The following is a 10,864-nucleotide window of genomic DNA, read 5'->3' as shown; positions in this document are numbered from 1 at the left end:
CTGGTTGCCTTGGCCCCGATATCAAAAGTGAAAGCATTACGTATTTCCGTTTCATGCACAACCAAGGAGGCAAATTGTAGATCACTAAAAGTATCGGCCATGTGCTGTGCTGGGTACTAAGAGTGCCAAATGGATTCATCTCGTCCGTGCACAAACCAAGCCTTAAATTTCTGACTTCATCACCAAATTCCGCAAACTTCATATCAATGTTCTTCCATTGCGGGGAGTCGGCTGAGTGCTTCAGCATTCTGTTTTTCTTTCTTCCCTCTGCATGCCACCTCAAGTTTTTAGCGTCTTGTGGTAAAGAGAACAGACACTTAAACCTTGGAATAATGGGAAGATACCACAACACCTTAGCAGGGGGTCCCTTCGTACCAGCATTGCAACTCATGTGCTTGTAGCGCGACTTCTTACATCGTGGACACTCCTCCAATTTTTCATATTCATTTCGATAAAGAATACAATCATTAGGACACGCATGTATCTTCTTATACTCCAAACCAAAATGGACACATGAACTTCTTTGCGTAATAGTAAGACTTAGGAATTTCATTCCCGTCGGGCAACATCTCACTTAACGCGGTCAACAAAGAAGTAAAACTACTATCCGTCCACCCATGCTTCGACTTAATGTTAAAAAGTGTTAGCACGGCTGATAGTTTGGAGTATTTTTTGCACCCATGATACAAAGGCTTTTTAGAAGCCTCCGATAATGACTCAAACACGTCACCTTCAAAACCACGCATCATCTCATCCACCCCTTCATCCTCGACCTCATCCACATGATCATCCTCAAATCCATCCTCAGCACCATGATCAACAATATGTTCATCATTATTCTTGTACTCCTCATCCATACAAATGTCATTGCTTCTATCATCATGCACATCATTCCCAATAACATCCCCAATGTACTCTCCTTCTTCACCGTGCCAAATCCACACATGGTATTTAAGCCTAAACCCACGACAAACTACATGATCTCTAATGATATCAACACTATTGACCACCTTCACATTATTACAATCAACACAAGGACAATAGAGGCAATCGAAACTCATTCTACGCTTGTAAGATGAAGCCCTCTCGCAAAACTCTTGAACCCCATTAAAGAATTCCAATGTATCACGTCTACCATACATCCAGCCACGATCCTTCTCCATTAAGTAGATTGTCTCTAAACATGGCAATATATTACGAATCATGTATAATTGCTACCATCTATTATATATGTAAATCAAATTCAAACACACAACATGCATATAACATTCATATAGATACAAAAATGCATATATGCATCCAAAGGGTCCTCATCACTCCAACCTAACCCATCCTTGAACGTTTACTCTCACTAGTGAATGTATGTCAACTTTCTAATTTTAAGGAAAATCCGGCAGCATTTCCCCCCAGTTCTCCAAGTACACGACGTAGGTAATTACTTACCCACATATGTACCCAGAGAACATGGTGATCGAGGAAATGGTAAGCCAAGATGTTCCTTAAAATCGAAAAAAAAAGACATACATTCACCGCCTAAGTGAGAGTAAACGTTCAAGAACAGTCCCAACCGGGGACTATTCAAGACTTTCTCCTAATGAGAAAGCCTTGAACGGGTATCTAGGCATATGATGATGCAAGCATTTCATATATTAATTGTTGTATTTAGTTTGTCATGAAAAAACTTTTGTTCAAACAATAAAGAGAAAGAAATATACATAGCTTATTAGAGAGGTTTATAATTCATACCAATACAATGGATATAATCTTTCTAACTTCCCACTTTGAGATAAATATGTAGTCTTCAAGTTGGTATTGAACTTCAAATCACATATGAATCTATGAAAACGCAAAAAACAAAAAACAAAAGAATAAGCAAAAGTTAGTAAGTATGAGAAATGGGTAATAAGAAAAGATAGGGGCATATGATTAAGGAATGAGAGAGAAAATGGGGCAACAAACCACAACAACCACAAAAGGTATAACACTACTTAACCCTATATATCGCCTATATATCAAATTTATCGCCAGAATGTATTTATACATGTTTGGTTCACATTTTTGCAATTTTATATGACCTATCACTACTTAACCCTGGTGGCTAAGTTTTATTTATTCATTTTAGTAATTGCAATTTTATAATTCGAGAGACAAGTGGCTAAGTTTTTTTTATTCATTTTGCTCCCGTACTACCTCACTCAAACACCTACACCAAAACACTACACATCCATCCCGCATTCCCTCAGCTCCATTGTAGCCATACTACTCCTAATCACCGACCACGCCAAACACCCAACACCCAAGACCATCTCCACCCTTTGCAGCCAAACATCACCTCAAATCACTACAGCAACTCACAACAACAGCCACACATACAACAACACCACCAGCAGCAGCCACACATACAACAACACCACCAGCAGCCCTAGAAGCCCCCAACAACCAGCAAGCAGCAGCCCCAAAACCCCCCAACCAGCATGCATATATATAAAATAAATGTCACACGTATACAGCATTAGCATAATTTGTTCTGTTCAAGCAACATACTCACATACAGATTAAGTAACATAGCTAAAAAGTCAAAACAAGAACTTACATTTCATAACCATATACAAGCTAAGTATATATGTGGAGGGTCGTTGTGGAGGGGGGCCTTGCGCATTAGTTGACAAACCCTATATTACAAGAAACTTACAATTACTAAAATGAATCGCAAATCCTCAAAAAACACATGAATGGGAAGGAATTCAATGGAGAAATTGAAACCTAGGTATACTTACCTCGAAGATGCTTCAATGGAGGAGAGATGACGATGGTGCGTGCGGCGGCAACTGCTCCAATGGAAGGTCTAAACCAGAATTCAATGGAGTGGAACCAATGCAAAGAGAAGAGAAGAGGGAAGCAATGCAAAGAGAAGAGAAGAGGGAAGTAGCGAAAACAGAAGAGAAGAGGGAAGCAGGAAAACCAGAGACAGAGACGTTAGAATTGAAGCAAGGGCATAATTAAAATACCCGGGTTTTTTTTTTTTAAACTGGCACCGGTTCAAACCGGAGCTAATTGCTGTAATTGCCACCGGTTCTCTCTAAACCGGTGCCAACTCCACTCCCTGCTTCTGTTTTTTTTTTTTTTTTTTTTAATAAAGGTTGGCACCGGTTTGAACCGGTGCTAATTAAGCTACTTGGCACCGGTTTAGGTTAGAACCGGTGCCAACTCTAAAATTTTCAATCCCGCCCATTTATTTTGGCACCGGTTTTCAAGAACCGGTGCTAAAGGGGGGTGCCTAATTCAAATTTTCTACTAGTGAAGATACCCTAAATGCCTCCGGTTCTACTACTAACCAACAAATCCCCTAATCTACAAACACCCAATTCCCAAACACACAAGAGCAATGGTTAACCGAAAGTGACATGGTAAATATTAAAAGCCGCAAAAGTGGTGTATGGAATTATTTTGTGCTAATTAAAGCCCATACAAGAGCAAAATGTAAAACATGTGGTAAAATATACTCGGCAGAATCCAAGTCCGGGATGGGACACTTAAGTAGACACATGAGAAATTGTGCACAACCAGCTAGTGATCCAACCCAGCCAAAAATTTCCCAATTCCATCCACACGGCTTTACCTACAACTATGAGAGAGATGTCTGATATTTAGAGTATTGATGGTTTGCGCGATCGCGACCATGAAAGAGCGCCTGCGCAAGTTAGGCGCGACCGCGCAGAGAGCGCGCCTAAACCACGCACATCTCTGGAAATTGGCAAAATTGGAAGGGTGAGATGGCGCGCCCACGCGGCAGTTGGCGCGCCCGCGCTGCTGGTCGCGCCTAAACCGCGCCCCTCACTGCCTTCCTTTAGAAATTTCGCAGTTTTCGTGAGGAGCGCCCGCTCCTCCTTGGGGCGCGCCCGCTCCTCCTTGGGGCGCGCCCGCTCCTCCTTGGGGCGCGCCCGCGCCTCCTTGGGAGCGCCCGCGCCACCTGGCAGTTGCGATTTCGTTTAATCTTTTAATTGCGAAATTAAAAGAAGAACGTTGGTTCTGGTTTTTTGCTCTCTGATTTCCTCTCCAATATTTCACTTTTCTTCACACTTTTCTCTAAGAAACTTGCAATCTCTTATAGAAAACTCTATCAATTAAGTTAATTTTTGAGAATTTGATCATCTTACTACAATTCTTAGTGCAAAGATTGTAGTGTTGTCTATTGTATCTCAAAGTGACTTTCCGGTTTCAACCCAAGCACCGTGATGGGGGAAATAATCACTTTAGGAAAGTGTTTACACGCCTTAGACAAGTATCCGGTATGGAAGACTCACGTGGTCCACAGTATTCTCATGTTCTTGTTGATTTCATTGGCTTGGAGTAGAGGCAAGTTTTAGTATCTTTCATATTAGTATTTTTGTTGTAATTTCTGATTACATTGTTTATTTAGTGCTTGGATTGTAATACTTTGATTAGTATTGATTATTGTATAATTTGATTGAATTATACACTACTTAGGTTTTGTTCCACCATTTCTAAGTAATTCTTATTGTGTAGAATTGCTGAAAACCTAACAATGGATAGGGATGAACTAGGGAAAATAATAGTACACGCCGAACAACCTTTTCTTTTCTCCGAAAGTGACCCATTTAACACTTACATTAACAAAGCATTACAACCCCAACATAAAAGAATCTCGAGGAAAATCGTTCGTTCCGCCGCCATGAAAAACTTCCTAGAGTACAAAATGCGGTTACAAGACGAATTGAGTAAACTTAATTGTAGAGTGTCTTTGACTGCCGATTCTTGGGATAGTGGTTATAGATATCACTATTTATGTGTGACTTGCCATTGGGTAGATGATCAATGGTTGTTACAAAAACGAATAATTCATTTCAAAATGCTAGAATACCCCCACACCGGTATTAACATTGCTCACCATTTAATGGAAGCAATAAATGAATACAACCTTCGAGAAAAAATCATGTCTATGACATTTGACAATGCAACCTCAATGACATACACTGCTAATTATGTCAAACAAAACTTAACCGATGTAATATTAGATGGTGACGCACTTCATACTAGATGTGTTTGCCATGTTCTTAACTTATGTGTACAGGATGGAATTAGAGCAATTGGTCCATACTATAACAAAATTATAGATGCTATTATGTCTATTAATAGCTCAAACATGAGATACCAAGAATGGAAGAGTTTTCTGAAGCAACAAAAAGTAGGAGCAATAAAAGTCACAACCGATCGATTGTCCAACTAGGTGGAATTCCACCTATGACATGTTAACCAAGGCAATTGAATATAAGAATCCCTTAACAATTTTTTACAACGGAAAATTTCCAAACAATACTATATATGAGGATGATTGGGATAAATGTGAAAGATATATGCAATTTTTACAGTTATTATATAACATGACGTTTTGTTTTTCTTTTGTTTATAATCCTTGTGCTCAAAACTTTTTTTCAAATGCATGCTTACTCGCCCAACTTTTCGTTAATCATCGCAACCAAAGTGATTATAATCAATATCTTCCAGCAATGGAAATAAATGGTGTAAATATTATAGTGAAATTCCTTTTATTTATATTTTTGCTTCCATATTAGATCCTAGGCAAAAGTATGAAAATACATTTATGTTAGTTGAATTTTATTTTCAATGCATGCTTATTGACAATAATGTAGAAGCCTATAAGAGTAATGTGAAGGATCAATTTTTTTGCTTTATATAGAGTCTATGAAACCAAATATGACACCGTTCCTCGCTCAGGCCCTTCCCAACCATCCAAAAACGTAAGTAAAAAGGCCAAATATTTAGTTTCACAAGCTACTAACTTGATTTCAAGGTTTTTAGGCGATTCATCAATAAGGAGAATGCAAAGCAATGTCTTGGAGTTGCAAATGTACCTGAGTTACGACTTCACCAAGGGCATGGACGACGATGAGATAAATAGCCTATACCTCCTTGCATGGTGGAAACAACAAAGCACGAAGCATCCAACTTTGGCGGCAATGGCACGAGACATTCTTGGTATCCAAGTCTCCTCCGTTGCCTCCGAATGAGCTTTCAGTGCATTCGGGAGGGTTTTAGACGATAGAAGAACAAGTCTAAAACCCGAAACACTTGAAATGTGCGTGTGTTTCAAAGATTGGTTGGATGCTGATAATCGCTCACAAGACCGTTCTTACGATGACAACGACAACGATGAAGGAACCTCCGCTTCCGACCGTTCGGGATCGGCTAGTTCTCAATCAATTCAACTAGCCGATGACCTTGAAGGCGAAGACGAAGAAGAAGAAGAAGAAGAAGAAGAAGAAGAAGAAGAAGAAGAAGAAGAAGAAGAAGAAGAAGAAGAAGAAGAAGAAGAAGAAGAAGAAGAAGAAGAAGAAGAAGAAGAAGAAGAAGAAGAAGAAGAAGAAGAAGAAGAAGAAGAAGAAGAAGAAGAAGAAGAAGAAGAAGAAGAAGAATAGACAATTTTTGTATATTGTGCGATTTTTATCATCATCAATATTATCATTTTACGATTTTTATCATTATCCAATTTTCGTTTAATATCCTTGTACGAGTTTTATCATTATTATTATCATTATACAATTTTTTTCAAGCAATATTAATATGAAGTATGCGTTATTTGCATCCAAAGTCCAATTTGCCTTTTTTCTCGTTAAGTTATAATTTGTAAATTAATATAACAAAAAAAAAATTATAATAATTAATGATACAAAAAATAAATATAATAAATTATAAACATTAAACTATAAAGTAATAGTATAAACTAAATATAAATATAAATATTAAATATAATAAATAATAAAACATAAATATTAAACTTAATTTATTTTAGAAAAATAATAGTATAAACTATAAAAGTATAAAGTATAAACATTAAAAAAAAATAAAATAAATAAAAAAAAAAACAAAGAAGGCCAGCCCGGCACGAGCCCGCTCAGCACGTGGGTCGTGCCGTGCCGTGGGCTGGCCTGCGTTTTTGGGTGGCATGGCACGGCACGCTTCTTCAGGCACGTGGCACGGCACGTTGCCCACCTTTAGGTGAGAGTGGGTGTGGTTGGGAGTTTGGGGTGGAGGTCTGGTGATGGTTATGGAGGCTTGGTGGTGGTGATTATGGTGGACTTACCATTAACGGTTAGGGAGGTGGGAGGTAGGAGGAGAGAATTAGGAAATTAAAGTAAAAATAAAAAAATAAAAAAAAAACATTAACCTGTTAAACAGGTTTTAGGTAAAAAAAGATCGTTTTGAGCAGACCAGGGGTAAAGGTGGGATTATTTTCAGATTATTCGAAAGTGGGATTGTTTTGAGAAAAAAAGGCAAAGGTGGGAATATTAGTGATGAGTGACATTTATGTTACCCTTAGGGGTAGTGTATTGGTCTCTTTTCTCCTGTTTTTCTTAGGTTTTCTACCTCTTTTCTCCTCTTATGGCTTCCTTTTCTTTTATGGATGAAAAGTATGCTTATTTGCGCTTGTTTTGATAATCTTTATGCATAATTTTAACATCCCCATGCTCTCGTGATCTTTGCTATCTTTTGCAGGTTCCATGACGGTCCTAAGCACGGTAGGAGGCCCCTTGGCCAAGTATGGAGGCATGGACAAAGACTAGAGGAGCAAAAGGGAAGAAGAGGAAGCAAGAAGAGGAAGTTCAAGAGGAGGTGTGGCCGAACCTTTAAGAGGTTCGGTCGAACCAAGGTGTGGTCAAACTTTTGAAAAGTTCGACCGAACCTCCAAGACAGTTTCAACCAAGTTTTCAGCATGTTTACAGGAGGGGTCGAACCAAGAAAGTTCGACCAAACAAGGATCAGAGAGGTTCGACCGAACCTACCCTGAGTTCGGCCGAACCTACCCTGAGTCCGACCGAACCTATCCAGAGTTCGGTCGGACCTTTTCCCGTTTCAGCTGACTTTTTGCGGAGCTTCCTAAGCAATTTTGCAAGGGGTATAAATAGTTTTTTTTGCTCATTAAGAAAAAGGAGATTTTTTCAGTTTAGAATAGTTTTTAGGTTAGTTTTAGGTTTTTAGAGAGAGAAACTCTCAAATTCTGGAGAGAGAAAGTGAGGAGCACAATGGTTTTCATGGATTTTGGATAATCAAAGGAGGAATTTGATGATTTGAAGATCTCCATTTTATATCAATGAGCATTTCTTACTCTCTTCTCTCTTTATGCTTTATTAATCGCTTTGTTAATCATGTTTGAGTAGATTTCCTTCTACTAGGTGTTGAGTGAAGCTTTGTTATGGTTAATTGAGTTATTTGAGACAAATTTGATGATAATTGTGTGATTAAATTGATTGAATTGATGATGGCATGTTGTTTGTTTTAGATTGGATTGATCTCCCAAGATAGCAAACTTAATTGCATGTTAGTTCTAGTTTGACAAGGGATTGTGAATTAGAATTTATATATTTGATTGCATTTTGGGTAAATTTCTTCTATGCACCTAGTCAATGAGGGATCTAGGCTAGGAATTTGAGAGATTGCTCTTGATGGTAATTAATTCCCATTTTAATTCTTTCTTTGCATGATTGATTATCAAATCGATTCCCATTAACTTGTTAATTGTTCAAAGTGGATCTTTGCCCCTAGTAGACTTTGTAATATCTTGATCTTTATATGTGTGTTAGTGTAGTTGTAGTGTCCACTATCCATAAACCGACTTCGGCGTAGCTTAAGCATTAGATCGAGAACAATCCAACATTACCGTTTCTTGTGGTTCGACTCCGAACTTACCACTAGACTTGTTTAGGGGTTAGTTTTAGGATTTATAAATTTATTTGATTGAGTGTGGAATGTGCGACCGTTCTAACGCCCCGTCAATTAGTTTCCATTTTTCTTTTCTTAAAATCATAAAATAATATTTCATCATCAATTAGATAATCTTTGATCACATTTGAACTGCTCATGACTTTCAAATGAATTATAATTAAGAAATATCATGCAATCATGCTTGTTATCCTTTCTATCAAATATTTTCACATTCACTTCTGGGAATGAGTACATATATAATTGGTTGTAATTATTAACATTCTTTGTACCCATATTTCACTATGTTGTTCATTCAACAACACCAGATAACATATTAATTATTCAATATATTTTCTTAATATTATGTCTATAAGATTATAGTATTTTCATAAAAGTAGAGCATATGCATATTTTCAACATATTTAGAAACTATTTAATATCTTAGTCCTTTCTTAGCTTTCTTGTACTACTTTATAGGAAATTACATAATTTTCTATTTTTTGGAACTTTAGGTCCATATATATGAGTATTATTTATATTTAATTACGATTTTTTTTTTTCAATATTATAACCCAATAGTATTATTTGACATTTCACTACATACTTTGATAACTTGAAAAGTATACAATGAAACAATCACTTGATGAAATTAAAGATCATTAGGTTCTATTAATATCATAACCAAACAAGTCATCAAAGGATATCTTTCATAAGATCTAAATGTCATATATTGAGCATTGTCTTATGATTCATGATCGATTAATTAACAAGAGTAGTCTTTATTATCCCAAAATCAATTCTTTGATTATTTATTAGTATTTTCTTAAAACTTTGTTGAGCTATAAATAATAGATTAATTTTTGCTCCTATATATATATACTACCTCCGTTTTTTTTAGTTGACACGTTTTGACTTTAGCACTATTCACACACTTTTCTTTGACCGTGTTTTGTGATTTATACGTAATAAAAAAAATATAGTCATATTGAGTCTTGTTAGATTCGTCACGATGTATATTTTCAAAATATCAACTTTTTGTAATTTTTGGTAATCGGTAATTAAAGATAATAGCGGTTGAATTTGTGCATTGACAAACGTGACTAAAAAAACGTGTCAACTAAGAAACGGAGGAAGTATGTCCTTGTTGATCAATTCAATAACTATATGCTTTCGATTTTTTTTTCTCTTCATTAATGAAGTGTATTATCCATTTGCTATTGATCAATCTAATTTAGAAGATATTAGCAAATACCACAAATTATTTGGAACCCTACTGATATAATGGGAGGATATGATTTCATTTTCTTTTCACTAAAAATAATCATGATGTTTGTTAAGACTTATTTATTTTGATCTATTGTATGTATAAAAATTATATTCTTTATATTTTGTGGTTTCATTAATTACAAGTTAATTTTAAATTGGCTAAATGATTATATTTAAAAGTTGATCTTACTTTATTAAAGCATATACGTTAGTTTTCTAGTGAACTAGAAATAAACATTGAATTTATTATTGTGTTACAAATTTAACCATTGGAGCCGATCTTTAATTTCATCAAGTGATTGTTTCATTGTATACTTTTCAAGTTAATCAAAGTATGTAGTGAAGAAAACCATATAAACCATTAAAAATTCAAAGCATAATTTAAAAGGCAATTGGGAGCGAGAATCGATCATGAATATCATAAACTAAAACCAAAATCATAAACTAATTAAAGGGATAGAATAAACATATATACTATCATGGGCTTAAATAAATATCATGATTAAACGAATGAATTGAGATAGCTTCACAATTTTAATTTTTAAAAACCAATTCATGGTGAAATCAAGAAAATCGTATAACTAACAAAGTTATTCAATCAAATTAATTAAAGGGATGAAGACGTAATATATTTGGCATTCTACGATGAATAAATCACATGTTCATGAAAATAGTTTATCACATGCAAATTTGCAATCCACTCCATAATTTTGTTCTTTTTTATTTGACATGTTTCTTTTATCACACTTATCAATACAAAACTTTAACGATCAACAACTTTAATTTTTCATCAGTAAAAATTATAAAAGTAATATATTATGATAGTTTTTATTGAGATGAACTCAAAAAAATCTCA

The sequence above is a fragment of the Chenopodium quinoa genome, unplaced genomic scaffold, assembly GCF_001683475.1.
Source record: "Chenopodium quinoa cultivar QQ74 unplaced genomic scaffold, ASM168347v1, whole genome shotgun sequence".
NCBI classification, from domain to species: Eukaryota; Viridiplantae; Streptophyta; class Magnoliopsida; order Caryophyllales; family Amaranthaceae; genus Chenopodium; species Chenopodium quinoa.
The sequence above is the reverse complement of the archived record's forward strand: the minus strand, read 5'-3'. Positions refer to the sequence as shown.